Source organism: Urocitellus parryii, chromosome 2 (genome assembly GCF_045843805.1).
Source record: "Urocitellus parryii isolate mUroPar1 chromosome 2, mUroPar1.hap1, whole genome shotgun sequence".
Classification (NCBI taxonomy): Eukaryota; Metazoa; Chordata; class Mammalia; order Rodentia; family Sciuridae; genus Urocitellus; species Urocitellus parryii.
The window spans coordinates 120,147,515-120,166,878 of NC_135532.1; the positions used below are offsets into that span (position 1 = coordinate 120,147,515).

The 19,364-nt window shown below is 38.5% G+C and overlaps 1 pseudogene; it reads left to right on the forward strand.

Moving 5' to 3' along the window:
- Positions 1 to 15,371: 15,371 nt before the first annotated feature.
- On the forward strand, positions 15,372 to 17,427 carry LOC144253395 (melanoma inhibitory activity protein 2 pseudogene; annotated as a pseudogene).
- The last annotated feature ends 1,937 nt before the right edge of the window (positions 17,428 to 19,364 follow it).

A 19,364-nucleotide genomic window follows, 5' to 3' on the forward strand; every position in this document is an offset into this window, starting at 1 on the left:
CATTAGAGATATTGGTCTGTAGTTTTCTTTCTTTGAAGTGTCTTTGTCTGGTTTAGGAATCAGGGTGATGTTGGCCTCGTAGAATGAATATGGAAGGGCTCCCTCTTTTTCTACTTCCTGAAATAGCTTGAAAAGTATTGGTATTAGTTCCTCTTTAAAGGTTTTGTAAACTCTGCTGTATACCCATCCGGTCCTGGGCTTTTCTTAGTTGGTAGTCTTTTGATGGTTTCTTCTATTTCCTTAATTGATATTGGTCTGTTTAGGTTATCTATATCCTCCTGACTCAATGTGGGCAGATCATATGACTTAAGAAATTTATCGATGCCTTCACTATCTTCTATTTTATTGGAGTATTAGGATTAAAAAATAATTTCTGATCATCTTCTGTATTTCTGAAGTGTCTGTTGTGATATTGCCTTTTTCATCCCGTATGCTAGTAGTTTGAGTTTTCTTTCTTCTTCTCTTCGTTCGCATGGCTAAGGGTCTGTCGATTTTATTCATTTTTTCAAAGAATGAACTTTTAGTTTTGTCAATTTTTTCAATTGTTTCTTTTGTTTCAATTTCATTAATTTCAGCTCTGATTTTAATTATTTCTTGCCTTCTACTTCTTTTTCTGTTGTTTTGCTCTTCTTTTTCTAGGATTTTGAGATGAAGTATGAGATCATTTATTTGTTAGTTTTTTCTTTTTTTAAGGAATGGACTCCAAGCAATGAATTTTTCTCTTAGAACTGCTTTCAATGTGTCCCATAGATTCCGATATGTTGTGTCTGTGTTTTCATTTATCTCTAAGAATTTTTTAATTTCCTCCTTGATGTCTTCTATAACCCATTGATCATTCAGTAACCTATTGTTCATTCCCCAAGTGATGCATGATTTTTCCTTCCTTCTTTTATTGTTGATTTTTAGTTTCATTCCATTATGATCAGATAAGATGCATGGTATTATCTCTACTCCTTTATATTGTCTAAGAGTTGCCCTGTGACATAATATATGATCTATTTTTGAGAAGAATTCATGTGTTACTGAGAAAAAAGTGTAACTGCTTGATTTTGGGTGGTATATTCTATATATGTCAATTAAGTCTAGGTTATTAATTGTGTTATTGAGATCTATAGTTTCCTTATTCAACTTTTGTTTTGAAGATCTTTCCAGTGGTGAGAGAGGTGTGTTGAAGTCTCCCATGATTATTGTATGGTGGTCTATTAGACTCTTGAACTTGAAAAGAGTTGGTTTGATGAACATAGCTGCACCACTGTTTGGGGCATATATATTTATGATTGTTATGTCTTGTTGGTATATGGTTCCCTTGAGCAGTATGTAGTGTCCCTCTTTATCCCTTTTCATTAACTTTGGCTTGAAATCTATTTTATTTGATATGAGTATGGACACTCCTGCTTGTTTATGAAGTCCATATGAGTGATATGATTTTTCCCAACCTTTCACCTTCAGTCTATGTATGTCTTTTCCTATCAAATGCATCTCCTGTAGGCAGCATATTGTTGGGTCTTGTTTTGTGATCCATTCTACTAACCTGTGTCTCTTAATTGGTGAGTTGAAGCCATTAACATTTGGGTTTATTATTGAGATATGGGTTGTTCTTACAGCCATATTTGTTTATTTATGTTACTAAACATGGTTTGTTTTCCTCTTTGATTATTTCCTCCCCTTTACTGTCCTACATCCCACTGTTGGTTTTCATTGTTATTTTCCATTTCCTCTTCCTGTAATGTTTTCCAAGGATGTTTTGAAGAGATGGTTTTCTAGCTGAAAATTCTTTTAACTTTTGTTTATCGTGGAAGGTTTTAATTTCATCTTCCATCCTGAAACTTAATTTCACTGGATACACGATTCTTGGTGGGAACCCATTTTCATTCAGTGTTTGAAATATGTTATTCCAGGATCTTCTAGCTTTCAGAGTCTGTGTTGAAAGATCAGCTGTTATCCTGATTTGTTTACCCCTAAATGTAATCTGCTTCCTTTCTCTTGTAGCTTTTAAAATTCTCTTCTTATTCTGTATGTTGGGCATCTTCATTATAATGTGTCAAGGTGTGGATGTCTTATGATTTTGCACAATCGGTGTCCTGTAGGTCTAGGATTTGGGATTCTGTCTCATTATTCAAGTCTGGGAAGTTTTCTTGTATTATTTCATTGAATAGATTGCTCATTCCTTTGGTTGGACCTCTATACCTTCCTGTATCCCAATGACTCTTAAGTTTGGTCTTTTGATATTATCCCATATTTCTTGGATGTTCTGCTCATGGTTTCTTAACAGTCTTGATGAGCTGTCTATGTTCTTTACAAGTTGAAATACTTTGTCTTCAATGTCTGATGTTCTATCTTCTAAGTGTTCTATTCTGCTGGTAGTATTCTCAAATGAGTGTTTAAGTTGGTTTATTGCTTCCTGCATTTCTAGGATTTCTGTTTGTTTATTTTTTATAACCTCTATCTCCCTGTATTGTTGATCTTTTGCTTCTTGGATTTGTTTATGTAATTCATTGTCAAAGTGATCTTTCATTGTCTCATTTTGCTGTCTAATGTCTTCCTTGAGACTCCAGATCATCTGAAGCATGTATATCCTGAATTCTTTATCTGACATTCCATCTGCTGCAGCTATTACCTCTTCTAAAGTTGAGTTGACCTGCATTGCTTGTGGTCCTCTATTTCCTTGTCTTTTCATACTGCTTGCATTTCTTTCTGCATGGTGAAACTGTTGTGTTTTTGAAATTTCCCCCTATATATTTATATTGCTCCTGTATAGTTGAAAAGTCTCCCTTGCAGGGGTGGGCAGCGGCTGTGCTCCCCCTCCAATTGGTGTGATGTGTCTACCGCGCTGACGGGTCGCTGGGCCTGTTCTGCCGGTCGGTTGCAGGTCTGCCTACCTTGCAGGTACAGGCGGCAGCTCTGCTCTGCCCCTCCTCCAATTGGTGTGACGTGTCTACCACGTTGGCAGGTCGCTTGGGCTGTTCTGGGTGTTGGAGGCGGCTCTGCTCTGCCCCTACTCCAATTGGGGTGACGTGACTACCACGCCGTCGGGCCTCTGGGCCTGTTCCAGGCCCTGGCGAAGGCTCTGCTCTGCCCCTACTCCAATTGGGGTGACGTGACTACCTTGCCGGCGGGTCACTGGGCCTGTTCCAGGCACAGACGGTGGCTCCGCTCTGCTCCTCTGGCTTGATGACAAAGTGAGAGAGACTCGGGTGTATGTGACTCACTTTCTTTACCAGGAGACCAACTGTTTCTGTCGCCGCTGGTATCAATGAAGTTATCTCCTCCACCGCCCTCTGATGACATCAGATCTCTGCCATGTTGGTATCCCATGCAAATGGCAGCATTTCGTTCCCTTTGCCGGGTGACCAAAGCAATGGGTGAGTTCTGACCGGCCCTCACAAGCTCCGTCTAATCCTGTTGCCACTGCCGATGAAGGCTAGGTTGGTATTTACCGCCACAGTACTCAGCAGGACCCGGACCAAGAAGCAGTTTCTGCGGGTTCTTTAGCCTTGGGCCAGAACAATTCCCGGAGCCGGAATTCGGCCACTCCGGGTTCGGTGTATGTTCTGATAGGAGCAGGCTCCAAGAACCAGTTTCCACGGGTTCTTTAGCACTGAGCCTGAGTAATTTGTCTGCAAGACACAGGCGAATGGCAGCCTGAAATGACCTATTCTATAGCTGAATGAGCAGCGATCAGTCGGAAACAGGGATGGTGACGTCAGCTCTCCAAGATGGTGGCAGCAGGCTTCCTCTGTGGTCTGACCCGTGCGGAGAACCGAATTGGACTGCTTCCTTCCCCCATCTCAAACCCAGAATTCAGCACTGAGTACAGTGATTCCACAGCTGGCAGGAGCCCACAGAATCTGCAGCGCTGTATCTTTGCGTTGCTATCACGTCGTTTCCCAGCGCGCGCTGCAGACTCTAGCCTTGGGGCGATTTGCTGAATAAGCAGCGTGACCCTCCCTGGGGACAAATGGCTTGCATTTGAGCCCCCGTAGCTGATTCTCGTGTGATGAAAATCCTTCCTCTAGGTTTTGGAGCACCCCAATTTTGCTGGAAATTCCTAACAAGAAAGCTTTTAGCTGTTCTAACTTGTCATTCTCCTGCACAGTGACGCGGTACATGGGGGTGATGCACTCCCTTCACCACCATCTTCCCTCTCCCTCAATCTGCTTTTGATTTCAGAAATTTGTCTTTCTTTGGAAATTATGTATTCATTAGCATTTAGGGTTATTTCCTGTGGGAAATACAATGATTACATTTTATCCTAATGTGGGTGCTCCTATGTGCTTATAAGGTGGCTTTCAGAACACAGTTGAGTTCTTCTCAAGTTCAAGAGTCAAATAGACCAAAGCATAATAATCATGGGTGATTTTAGCACACCTCTCTCACCACTGGGAAGACCGTCCAATCAAATTTGAATAATGAAACCATAGAACTCAAAACCACAATTAATAAGTTAGACTTAGTTGACATATATAAAATATCAACCAATATCAAGCAGCACAATATCTCAGCAGCACATGGATCCTTCTCAAAAATAGACGCTATATTATGCCCAGGGCAACTCTTAACAAATACAAAGGAGTAGAGTTACTACCATGCATTTTATCCCATTGTAATGGAATCAAATTGGAAATCAATGATAAAATAAGGAAGATAAATTCCTTCTTCACATGGAGAATGAACAATATGCTACTAAATGAACAATGGGTTACAGAAGATATCAAGGAGGAAATTAAAAAATTCTTAGAGGTAAATGAGAACACAGACACAACATATCAAAATCCCTAGGACATTATAAAAGCAGTACTAAGAAGAAAATTCATTGCTTGGAGTTTATTTCTTGAAAGAAGAAAGAGCCAAGAAGTAAATGACGTCACACTACACTTCAAAGCCCTAGAAAAAGAAGAACAAACCATCAGCAAAAGCAGTAGAAGGCATGCAATAATTAAAATCAGAGCTGAAATCAGTGAAATAAAAACAAAAGAAACATTTGGAAAAATTGACAAAACTCAGAGTTAGTTCTTTGAAAAAATACATAAGAATCACAGACCCTTAGTCATGCTAACAAAGAGGAGCCAGAACCCATATAACTAGCATACATTTTGAAAAAATAAATATCAAAACAGACACTACAGAAAAACAGAAGATAATTAGAAATTATATTGAAACCATAACTCTAATAAAGTAGAGGATAGTGAAGGCATCAGTAAATTCCTAAAGTCATATGACCTGCCCAGATTGAGCCAGGAAGATATACATTTGCTGCAGTCCAGCTGGGCAAATAACCGGGAGGTGACAAGCAACTTGAAGGTTGAAGCGGGAACTACTTTACTGCAAGTGAACTCAGTGGAACTGAGCGAGAACTCAAAGTAGTGGGCTCCTAAGGTAGTGGAACCGCTTCTCTTCAGGACAACAGAGGTATATATACCAAACTCATTACACACAGCTTGACTCAATCAACATCATCTAGATACAGCAGTCAGCAAAATAAGGAATCCTCATCATCTTAATAGCTCTCTGGCATTGCTTAACAAACTGCTCCTCCTGGCAAACTGCCAGGCGCCATCTTGACTTGATTTGCATCCCCAACATACATCACTTAAAGAGACCAATATCAAGTGAGGACCTAGAAGAAGTCATCAAAAGGTCAGCAACCAAGAAAAGCCCAGGACCAGATGGATATAGAGCCAAGTTTTAAAAGACTTCTCAGGAAGAACTAATACCAATATTCTTCAATCTATTTCAGGAAACAGAAAAAGAAGGAGTACTTCCAACTTCATTCTATGAGGCCAATATCACCCTGATTCCCAAACCAGAGAAAGAAACCTCAAAGAAAGAAAACCTCAGACCAGTATCACTAATGAATATACATGCAAAAATCCTCAATTAAATTCTGGCAAATAGAATACAAAAACATATAAAAAATATCATGCACCATGATCAGGTGGGATTCAACCCAGGTATGCAAGGTTTCTTCAACATATGGAAATCAATCAATATAATTCATCACATCAATAGACTTCAAGATAAGAACCATATGACCATCTCAACAGATGCAGAAAAATCATTTGACAAAATACAGCATTTCTTTATGTTCAAAACACTGGAAAAACTAGGGATAACAGGAACTCATGTCAACATCATAAAGGCTATCTCTGCGAAGCCTCAGGCCAACATTATTCTAAATACAGAAAAATGGAAGGCATTCCATCGAAAAATTGCAACAAGACAGGAATGCCCTGTTTCTCCACTTCTATTAAACATAGATTTTGAAACACTGGCCAGAACAATTAGAGAGACAACGAAAATCAAAGGGCTGTGTATAGGAAAAGAAGAACGTAAATTAGTACTATTTGCTCATCATACGATTCTATATCTAGAAGAACTAAAAAGTCCACCAGAAAACTTGTAAAACTAGTAAATGAGTTCAGCAAAGTAGCAGGATATAAAATCAACACCAATATATAAAAGGAATTTCTGCATATAAGCCTCTGAGACTGAAATGTGGGAAACTGCCCCATTCACAATAACCTGAAAAAATAAGACACTTGGAAATGAATTTAACAAAAGAGGTGACAGATCTATAAAACAAAACCTACAAAACCCTAATAAGAGTCATAGAAGAAGACCTTAGAAGGTAGAAATGTCTACCTTGCTCTTTGCTAGGCAGAATTAATTTGATCAAGTTGGCCATACTACCAAAAACACTAAACAGATTTAATGCAGTTACTATCAAAATCAATGATGATCAATGGTATTCCTCTTAGAAAGTGAAAACCAGATGAGATTTTCAGGGAGAGAACTAAGATGTCAGAATAGAGGAGATACTGTGTCTGGGGGCTCTGCACATGGACCCGAGAAAACAGTCAAAATGCTTCTCCACCAGGTCCTGCCATGATGGAAAAACTACATTTCAGAGCATGTGACAGGACACCATACAGTGAACCTTTCACAGATTCTACCAGAGTGGAAGCACAACGCAGAACCCAGAGGCTTTGCTTGCCAGTAAGATTCCAGACACCAGCCCCAAACTCACAATCTGAACAGACGCGTGGACCACAATCTGCAGATCAGAAGTATAAAATCAGCAACTCTACACAACTCTAGATCACCAGATTAAGCTCTACTCCCAAGCAAGTCACCAGACTGAGTTCTGACCACAGCACAAGTTCATCCCAGCACCCCCACCTCACCAAACACCCAATGCCAGAAACAGATGGAATCCACCTTGGAAAACCTTTCTTGCCATCTCTTGGTGTGTGTGGTTACCAATGTGGTTCTGCTGCTGACCAGGTAACTGGTTCCCAACTCCCCCAGCCCCAGTTGTGATAACTCAAAATTTTCTCACAATATTGTTTTTTGGGGGGCATGGCTATAACGGCAGAACTACAACTGTACAGGCACCTGGTTTCCAACTCACAGAGTGCAGGGAGGCTCCAGGCAGAAGCTCAAACCCTCTCAAACTCCTTACTGCCACCACCCCGAGGGCAGTGACTCAAGCTTGGAATAGACAATGGCACGTACTGGAAGAAAAGAAAACAGAATTGTAGTAGATTTTTTTTCTCTTATCACCCATTCTCCTCTACCCTTTCCACTCTGGTCCTCACAACACAAACATATGTGAAACCAAAAATTTTGCATGAGATAAAACTTTAAGAACTGAATCACAATAATAATGATATAACCCCCTCTATTTTTCTTAATTTCTCTCTCCCTTTTTTCTTTTTCTTTCTTTCCTTTTATTTTTTCTTCCTCCCTCTCTTCCACTTTCAACTTCCTAACTTTTACTATTTTTACTTTAGTTAATTTACTAAATACATACAGGTGTTTGATTTTATGCACTCTTTCCTAAATGACCTCCTGTCTATTCATTAGAGTTCTCCTCCAAAGGGGCTAAAATAGATTATCCCCATACCCTCACACCTTTCCCCCTTAGCATAACATCCTAAGAAGCTTGGTTTCCTGAGAATGTAGAAATGGATCCATGGTGTATATTTATATCAAAACATACCCCTACATAGAACAAATGTGTGCATAAAATTTTCAGTATACCCCAATAAAGACATTAGAATATTTCAGCTATTTAAATAATCTTTCACTTAGTGGACAACTACTACATTACAAATGTAAGAGCTAACCTTTAACATTTCCTCACATTTCCAGCATGCCACACTAGATTTAACTAAATAGAAAGGATAAAAACACTGTTTAAATAAACTGGACACTCCAAACCCTGTTTGGAAAAAGCAATGGCCACACTGGGAATCTCAGCTGGGAACCTGAGCTCTATGCAGAACTATGAACACCATCTTCACCACTACTTAAAAACCTGTTTTCTTGTGACAGCAATTGTGGTGAGCAATAAACTGGTAGCATGTCCTATTATTCATTTTCTTATTATTTTTTAGCAGAAAGCCTATTTAGTGTCCTCCATGTGATGAGATTGTGGAACTGTCATTTTTGTAGGCTTTGGTTTTATTTGGAAGGGATGGGGTATAGAGCTAATATAATGCTCTTTGGAGCTGACAGGGGAAGGAATGTTAAGAGTTTCTCTACTCCATGTTTTCAGGGATGTGCTGTAGGTAGAACCATCAAATTCCTGGGTGCCATGGTGAATTTTAGTTGATAATCTACTTTGCTAAATTTTAGAAGATGCAGAAAATGAAGGGGATAATGAGAGGTGGTAGGGTCCAGGTTGACTGAGTAGAGGATGAGGTAGTGGGTAGGGTTGGCTGTACATTTCAGCTTATTGAAATCAGCATGTGTGGGGTCCTGAGAGACTGGAACAGTATCACTCTGAAAATATGTGTTTTGCTAGTTTGGGGAAATGGGAAACAAGAGATTATATATAGCACAAGGAAAGTATACATGTGAGGGTTCTCAGAACAGGAAACACAAGATCTTTGTGTAGGGAGCATAAGCAGAAGGGATTTACCTATGTTCCTGTGTGTAGGAGAGGCTTTTCTGTATAGAAACCAATCACCTAAAATTGCCAACCTCTGTAGTTGTACTTTTCCCTATTGCCCTCTCTTGACTCCATCTGCAAACTCATACTATACATTCTCTGGTTTGAACTATGGATGTCAGTGCACATTCTTCCCTACACACACCTCCGTTTTTTTGAATCTTCCATCATCCTTGAATTACAGTCTGCCCTGGGATAGAAGGGTGCTATCCCTCTAGATTAGCTCACTGCAAACTCTCCCACACAGTCGTCTCTGCCCATCCTCCAGCCACTATCAGTAGCATTTTAGCAGACAGAAAATACCTGTAAAGCCTCAGTGTTTTCACTAGACAATACTTGCATGTTCAAAGTTAGTCATATTATCAATGCAAGAAAATAACTCAACCACCAAAATCTACTTCTGTCAAATTTTATTATCTTTGAATGTGATGTTTTAATTTCCTTTTATAATCAATTATTAAATTTTTAAGAAAATCTTTATGTATGAATAAGATGTTGGGGATTGCTTAAATTAGGACACCACTTAATGACCTAATAACCATTGTCTGCTTTTTTGTATGTATGTATTTCTTTTTATTTTTTAAATTAATTTGTTATATATAACAACAGAATGCCTTAAAGTTCATATTACACATATAGAGCACAATTTTTTTTATATCTCTGGTTGTACGCAAAGTAACATCACATCCTTTGTGGCTTCGTGCATGTACTTAGAGTAATGAAAACCATCACATTCCATTCTTTCTTACTCCTATGCCAGATCTATTAAACAAAACCTACAAAACCCTAATAAGAGTCATAGAAGAAGACCTTAGAAGGTAGAAATGTCTACCTTGCTCTTTGCTAGGTAGAATTAATTTGATCAAGTTGGCCATACTACCAAAAACACTAAACAGATTTAATGCAGTTACTATCAAAATCAATGATGATCAATGGTATTCCTCTTAGAAAGTGAAAACCAGATGAGATTTTCAGGGAGAGAACTAAGATGTCAGAATAGAGGAGATACTGTGTCTGGGGGCTCTGCACATGGACCCGAGAAAACAGTCAAAATGCTTCTCCACCAGGTCCTGCCATGATGGAAAAACTACATTTCAGAGCATGTGACAGGACACCATACAGTGAACCTTTCACAGATTCTACCAGAGTGGGAAGCACAACGCAGAACCCAGAGGCTTTGCTTGCCAGTAAGATTCCAGACACCAGCCCCAAACTCACAATCTGAACAGACGTGTGGACCACAATCTGCAGATCAACCTAGGATTCACCCCTTCCTGCTGCTACAATTCCCTTTGAAGAGTGGGGTGTTGTGTGAAAAAATAAATAACACATTTACCAACACATGTTCTGGGAAACTGGGATCAGTGTTTGATGATACAACATCAGTATCCCTTCAGGCTGGTGTCTCTTAGGGGTTTGCATCCACACACAATAGAACAAGGGTATGGATGGAAAAAGGAGAGCTACCTGGAGCTTAAGATACAGCACACTGAAGATGAGTTGTGGCTAGGTATTTTTACCTCTACTAGTCTGGGAATTGTATTATTATTTCTTCTTCTTCTTCTTCTCTCCACAATTATCTGAAGCAGACACAATAACACCACATTGAAGAAGCAGCTCAACTATTTGTGTTGATTTGTGTTCCACAGCAAACATGAGGGCTGCTCTAAAATAAGAGAGATAACTTCAAACTTAGGCATTTTAATAAATTTAGTTTAAAAAGCCATTGTATTACATTTTACTAATTTGATATCTAGCTTTACATACACTAACAGACATATACATCTTGTAAGATCAAATCTTTATCTTTGTAAATCATTTGGAAGTCTAAAAGAAAAACAAACAAATGAAAAAAGAAATCACTTGTCCCAAAAGCGGAGTTACAAACTTAAAATCTTTCAATGAATAGTAACTATGATGACGTAATTCATTTGGAGTTGGCAAAGATTTCAATGAATAAATCTCCGTTTTCTTCCTAGGGTTATGTAATATATTGTAACTCACAGTCAGCTAAAGATCAAGAAATAAAAAAGCTATTTGCAGGTGTAACATAATAACAGTAGAACTGGTGATAATAATAGTTATTGTTGCTTCAGTCATTCACTCTGAGAAGCATGTGCCAGGCACTGAAATCAATGCTATATGTATAATATTGCAACCAGCCTTCAAGCATATGTTATTCTGTTTTTAATTAGAAATGTACAATATTTGTCAAGAGCAATTAACTCTCATATAGGAAAAATATGAAATCAATATTGTACAAATTAAGTAATTTAAAGCAAATAGTCAGACAAAGGACAAAATAATTTTCATTTGTTTATGTTCAACACAGCATTTACAAAAGAAAACTATATCAGGAGAAGATAAAATATTACAGAAAGTTTAAAAAGATTAATAGACCATTAGAAATGCTAACAAAGAGAAGAAGAGAGAGAACACAAATTATAAGCTTATGGGATGAAAAAGGCAATATCACAACAGACACTTCAGAAATACAGAAGATAATTAGAAATTATTTTGAAAACATATACTCTAATCAAATAGAAGATAGTGAAGGCATCGATAAATTCCTTAAGGCTTATGAGCTGCCCAGATTGAGTCAGAATGATATAAACAACCTAAACAGACCAATATCAAGTGAGGAAATAGAAGAAGCCATCAAAAGAATACCAACCAATAAAAGCCCAGGACCAGACGGATACACAGCAGAGTTTTACAAGAACTTTAAAGAAGAACTAACACCAATACTCTACAATCTATTTCAGGAGATAGAAAAAGAGGGAGTACTTCCAAATTCATTCTATGAGGCCAACATCACCCTGATTCCCAAACCAGATAAAGACACCTCAAAGAAAGAAAACTTCAGACCAATATCCCTAATGAATTTAGATGCAAAAATCCTCAATAAACTTCTGGCAAATCGGATACAAAAACATATCAAAAAGATCGTGCACAATGACCAAGTGGGATTCATCACTGGGATACAAGGCTGGTTCAGTATATGGAAATCAATAAATGTAATTCACCACATCAATAGACTTAAAGATAAGAACATATGATCAACTCAATAGATGCTGAAAAAGCATTTGACAAAATACAGCATCCCTTTATGTTCAAAACACTAGAAAAATTAGGGATAACAGGAAATTACCTCAAAATGATAAAAGCTATATACACTAAGCCTCAGGCCAGCATCTTTCTCAATGGAGAAAAATTGAAGACATTCCCTTTAAAATCTGGAACAAGACAGAGATGCCCTCTCTCACCACTTCTATTCAACATAGTTCTTGAAACACTAGCCAGAGCAATTAGACAGATGAAAGACATTAAAGGCATAAATATAAGAAAAGAAGAACTTAAATTAGCACTATTTGCTGATGACATGATCCTATACCTAGGAGACCCAAAAAATTCAACCAAGAGACTTCTAGAACTAGTAAATGAATCCAGCAAAGTGCAGGATATAAAATCAATATCAATAAATCAAAGGCATTCCTGTATATCAGTGACAAATTCTCTGAAATGGAAATGAGGACAACTACTCCATACCTGGGAATCAACTTAACAAAAGAGGTGAAAGAGCTATACAATGAAAACTACAGAACCCTGAAGAAAGAAATAGAAGAAGACCTTAGAAGATGGAAGGATTTACCTTGGTCATGGATTGGTAGAATTAATATTATTAAGATGGCCATATTACCAAAAGCACTTTACAGATTCAATGCAATTCCCATCAGAATACCAAAGACATTCTTGCAGAAATGGAAAAAGCAATCATGAAATTCATCTGGAAAAACAAGAGACCCAGAATAGCTAAAGTAATTCTAAGCAGGAAGAGTGAAATTGGTGGTATGACAATTCCAGATTTTAAACTATACTATAGAGCAATAGTAACAAAAACTGCATAGTACTGGCACCAAAACAGGCCGGTAGACCAAGGGTACAAAATAGAGGACACAGAAAGAAATCCACAAAATTACAACTACCTTATATTAGACAAAGGTGCTAACACCATGCAATGGAGAAAGAATAGCATCTTCAACAATGGTGCTGGGAGAACTGGAAATCCATATGCAACAAAATGAAATTGAATCCCGTTCTCTCACCATGCACAAAAGTCAACTCAAAATGGATCAAGGAGCTAGGAATCAGACCATAGACTCTGCATGTAAAAGAAGATAAAGTTGGCCCTAATCTTCATCATGTGGGGGCAGGCCCCAATTTTCTTAATAAGACACCTATAGCACAAGAGTTAAAACCAAGAATCAACAAATGGGACAAATTCAAACTAAAAAATTTTTTCTCAGCAAGAGAAATAATATCTGAGGTGAATAGGCAGCCTACATCCTGGGAACAAATTTTTACCCCTCAAACATCAGATAGAGATCAATCTCTAGAGTATACAAAGAACTCAAAAAGTTAAACAACAACAACAACAAAATAACCCAATCAACAAATGGGCCAAGGACTTGAACAGAAACTTCTCAGAAGAGGATATACAATCAATCAACAAATACATGAAAAAATGCTCACCATCTCTAGCAATCAGAGAAATTCATATTAAAACTACTCTAAGATACCATCTCACTCCAATAAGAATGGCAGCCATTATGAAGTCAAACAACAATAAGTGCTGGCGAGGTTGCTGCGAAAAAAGTACACTCATACCTTGCTGGTGGGACTGCAAATTGGTGCCCCAATTTGGAAAGCAGTATGGAGATTCCTTAGAATGCTGGGAATGGAACCACCATTTGACCCAGCTATTCCCCTTCTTGGGCTAGAGCAAAAAGACCTAAAAAGAGCATACTACAGGACACAGCCACATCAATGTTTATAGGAGCACAATTCACAATAGCTAGAATGTGGATCCAAACCAGATGCCCTTCAATAGATGAATGGATTAAAAATATGGCATTTATACACAATGGAATATTACTCAGCACTAAAAAATAACAAGATCATGGCATTTGCAGGCAAATGGATGGCATTAGAGGAGACTATGCTAAGTGAAGTGAGCCAATCCCTGAAAAACAAATGCCAAATGTCTTCTCTGATATAAGGGTGGTGACTCAAAATGGGATAGGGAGAAAGAACATGAGAAGAAGACTACCAATAAATAGGGAAGAAAGGTGGGAGGGGAAAAAGAGGGAGAAGGAAAGTTGCACAGAAGATGGAAGGAGAAGCACATTGTTATAGAGAATACATATATGATGTTCTAATGAGAAAAAGAAAAAAAGTGTGTCACATTAGATTGGATAGACAGAAAGGATGGGAGAGGAGGGGAGGAGTAAGGAGGATAGGAAGGGCAGCAGAATAGAATAGACAATATGATTGATGTATGTACAATCCATGTATGTATTATATGTAAAAATACATTCTGCTGTCATGTGTGACTAAAAAAATTTAAAAATAAAGTATGAAAATGACAGTACAATGATCAAAAATAACAGTTCTTATTTAACCAGTTGTTTACTTTTTATGGTTGCTTGCTCTATAAAAAATAAAATTTAATAAAAACAATGTCAAGGGTAAACTTAAAAAAAAGAAAAATAAGTCATTAACCCAGCTTTAAAAGAAAGAAAGAAAGAAAGAAAGAAAGAAAGAAAGAAGTGTATCATGAGAGTTTTCTCCTTTAGAAATAATTCAAATGACCTTCCTAGAAAGAGTCAGTAGGTCTGGGGATACAGCTGAGTGGTAGTGGGCTGGCCTAGCATGCAGAAGGCCTTGGAGTTTAAAGCCCAATACTGCAAGAAAAGAAAAGGGAAGGAAGGGAGGAAAAAGAAGGAAGGGAGGGAGGAAGGGAGGAAGTAAAGAAGGAAGAAAAAAAGGAAAAAATGAAGAAAGGGAGGGAGGAAGGAAGAAAGGAAGAAAAAAGGGAGAGAAAAAAAGCAGGGAAAGCAATGGGTCATTAAAGCAAAAGGGCAAGCAGTACAAATATAAATATATGACATAATATCTGTTGAGACAGTTTAGAAAGCTTTAGAATTTGCATGACATCAATCTGAGTGGTATTATGACTGTATAGAAACTTCAGAAGCTCCACCTTGGCCTGGCCTAAACCAAACTCAGGGGTGGGAGGCATAGAGAGGACTCCTCTCTGGCTGGAGTGGAAGGGACCTGAACCCATGGCACTTCAGGATGCACTGGTTAGGGAAGGAAGGGGCCAAGACTCCCCTGATGGGCACTTGAGCACCACAAGGCTCCTGGGAGTCCTTCACTCCAGCTCCCCACCATCACCCCCCCCTTGCAGGGGTTCTCAGTGGTCTGTTCCGTTGCCTGGTGCAGGTTTGAGTTCCTCACCAAACACCTGAGTGTTCACAGCCTACGTTGGCCTGCCTGGGCAGGCTGTGGTTGTGGTGGCAAGAGCTAAAGCCAACTTAGCTTGATGAAGACACCAAGGACTGCCCTACAGCCATATTAGCGGGTGGTCCTGGAAGAATTAGGCAGGGTTTTGGCAGCATTGTCTGAAGACATGAAGCCAGGCCCTAATCCTTATGGTGTTCCTTGGGAGTTGGTGATGTGGAGAGCTCTTGGATGTTTTGCTCTTCTCTTGTTTTTGTGGAGAAGTTTTCAGTGTGTTAGAAGCAGGCTTTATGTGGGAAGAGAAAAACAGCTGGCTTTAAAACTTTCTAGAAGAATTGAAGAAAAATGTGAACTACTTGAAAAAGTTAGCCTTGTTCAAAAAGAGCTTGAAGGCTTAGAGTCAACTTTAAAGGGCAGCAGTTCTGAGAAGGGTCCAAGAGACGTCCCAAATTTGGAGGCAACCTATGAAAAGCTGCATAGGTCCAAACTCTTTCTAGAAAAAGAGCTAGAAGAACAAAAGGCCAAACATTGTAAACAGGATGAAATCATGGCAGATATATCGAGAAGGATAAAGTCCCTTGAAGGTGAATCAGAATCAATCAGATTACAAATAGCTGAAACTAAAACAAACTTGAGACTGCTTCAAATAAGTGAGGAAGGACTTCAGCTGGCAATGAAGGAAGCCTTGGATGAAAGTTCCCAGCTTCAGCAAAATCAGAAACTGATCTTACAAGGAGACACTGAAGCATGGAGGGAACAAGGACGTGTCCAATGTAAAGAGAGCACCACATTGGAAGACTCTCAATTCCCTGCAAAACAAGTTCAAACTGATAAAGAAAATCACATGGAGTCTCTGACTGAAGGCTTGCTGAAGATGAAAGATGAGTCTTCTCCAACCAAGGGAGCCCAAACAGACATTGGGAACTTGGAATGGGGAATGAGGAGTGAATCAGGAATTGGTGCTCACTTGGATGATGAGCCCAAAGGAGCTTTGAAGAAACTGGTTGATGGTGCTAAGCTAAAGGCCTCCTTAGAAACCTTAGAAGGACAAAGATATCAAACGTGTGCTTTCTTATCTGAAGTAGAGAAAACAAAGGAAGACCTTAGAGAACAGATTAGAAGTCTGAAGACTGAACAGGCAACCTTGCTGTCAGAAAATACACAGCTTGAAGGTGAGAATGAGAACCTTCAGGAGAAATTTAAATTCATGATGGAATGCTATCAAGAAAATATGATGAAACTCCATGGGAAACTCAGAGTAGAGGAAAATTACCGGGTGGAGCAAGAGGAGAAACTTTCCAAGGTCAAAGAAGAGATGGGCCATACAAGAGAAGAGCTGGAGACCTACAGAAAGCGAGCCAAATATCTTAAAGAAGAATTGGAGAGAACCATTCAGTCCTGTCAGGGGAAGATTATTTACTCTGAGAAAAAAGCACATGAGAGTGAGTTGGCGGCTTGTATTGCTGAAAGAAACCTCCATTATTTCATGAAACAAAACGCTCGCAATAGACAAAAGTTAACTGAAAGGAAGCTTCAATTTGAACTTGTAGAGGAAGATCCCTGTGCACTTGGTGTTTCAAATGCAGCATTGGGCAGAAAGCATTCCCCCAATGGTGAGGGACCATTGGGTCCTCCTTGGCAAGGTGGATGTTATTCGAATTATGGTAGACCATCACAACCAGCAGAACTCAGAGTTTCTAATCTGCCTTCTTTGGATAAAGAGGATGGGCCTATGTCTTCAAAAAGTCAATCCAGTAGAAAGGAGACCAAAATCCATCTTGATGATTCCAATGTGCCCAATTCATCTCTCCCTGATGAAAACCAAGCTATTGGCTCTGGCTTATTGTTGGCACCTTTCCCTCCAGTCAGAGGTGAATTGTTTCCTGTGGACCCGAGGAGTCAGTTCATGAGAAGAGGACCATTTTTCCCTCCGCCTCCTCCAGGAAACAGGTATGGGGCACCTCAAGATTATTTTCCACCGGGCCCACCACCCCCTCCATTTTTTCCAATGCCAGATGTCTATGAATGGAGGTATTTTCCTCATGACCTTCCCCCAAGAGCTGGATTTCCTCCCCCCACCCCCGCATTCTGAAAGTAGAAGTGAGTGCCCATCAGGCTTCATTTCACCTTCAAGTGAGCCTGCTACTGAACATCAACAAGAAACCTGATGTTTTTGATCTCTCTTCAAAAGTAATTTGACTTACCTCTCATTTTTAGTTTTTAAGTAATTTCTTTTACTTAAGTAAGTGATTATACTTTTGCTCTGATTGAAGCTAAATAAAACTATAATTCTTAGGATAGTATTTTGGAAATAAAGATGGTTTAAATATGATACTATGAGTAAATTATTTACATTCTATTTTACTCTAAACATTACAGCATTGAATTTGATTAATCCACTATTCTATAAACAACAATTGGATTTTCTTTTTTTCTTTTTTAAAGAGAGAGAGAGAGAGAGAGAGAGAGAGAGAGAGAATTTTTAATATTTATTTTTTAGTTCTCGGCGGACACAACATCTTTGTTGGTATGTGGTGCTGAGGATCGAACCCGGGCCGCATGCATGCCAGGCGAGCGTGCTACCTCTTGAGCCACATACCCAGCCCCAACAATGAGATTTTCATGTATGTCATCTAGCCTTTGGGGATATTTTAAATGCCCAACAAAGGCAGTCCCTTTATACAAAGAAGTGTATTTACTATGATTGTAGCAAATGTGAAAGGAACTTTATGCTTAATGAAAGATTTTCATTGATTTTCAGTCTTGTGGGGCATGTCAACTAGTTTTCCCATAAAACAATAACTAGAGCATATTAAGAGTAAACCAGAAAACACTACTAAACATGTCATGGAAGTAGGAGATCTCAAATACAAAGAAAGTTGCAGTTCTCAGGAAACATTTTGGAATTGGAAACCACAATTTAAACTCACTCTGTTCCCATTTTCCCTGAGTCATCTTGATGACTTCTTCTTCTTCTTTCCTCCTCCTCCTCCTCCTCCTCCTCCTCCTCCTCCTCCTCCTCCTCCTCCTCCTTCTTCTTCTTCTTCTTCTTCTTCTTCTTCTTCTTCTTCTTCTTCTTCTTTTTCTTCTTCTTCCTATTTTTCTTTGTGTTCTTCACCTTTCAGTTCTTCTTCTACCTTTAATTAATTAATCAATCAATCAATTAATTAATTTTTATGTGGTTCTGAGGATCCTACTCAGTACCTTGATTGTGCTAAGTGAGTGCTGTTCCACTGACCCACAACCCCAGTTCCTGTCTTTTATATTTTATGCCCATTTTCTTGAAATTTAAAATTGCATTCTGCTGTGGTTCACTGATAAAGGTTTACCTAGTCTTTGGTTTTGGGTGAGATATTTGTAAAATACACATGAATTATTAGGACACTGAAATAAGAATCAGATGCATAATTCTCAGCTTTTGGTATTCTTAGATTTGATACTCATAAAATGACTCTGCTAAACTACTTTAAGTTTTTTGAACTGCTCACTTTCAACTTCTATATCATTGCCAACAAGTGACAATTGGCCAACCTGCACCAATACACAGAGAACACTTTGAACAAGTTTTACCCAATAGAGACCAAGAACGAACTTATATTAAAAATACCCTAACTATAGTTAAAGCTTTATTCAAATGTTAAATATGCTCTCTAAATGTGTGTGTGCATGTGTTTAAAGTATACATTTAAACCTAAAATGAATGCAGTAGTATAACCTCCTTCTTAAAAATAGGAAGCATCTCTATTAAAACATTTGAAGCACAGTGAAGAATCTGCCTGATACTTGAGCCCAAAATTAATAGAAATTAAAAAAATTCGGGTCTTGCAAAAGAAAGTCAACGCTTTTAATAAATCTAATAATTCTGTTTTCCCTCAAGAGTCACACTGGTTGTCAAATCAGTCCTTACTTGCCAGCATAAAATATTACTTTCTCTAAGCAAGTGGATGAAAGTTCAACAGTTCTGGTCTGTAGAAAATGAACTGATGATCCACTCACTGATTGTTATCCAGAACTACTTTTGCCCTAACTACTATTGGTGAATATTTTCTCATATAGTTCAAATCTTATAGCAGTCAACTTGAAAGAATCTTATTTCAGGTTTAAA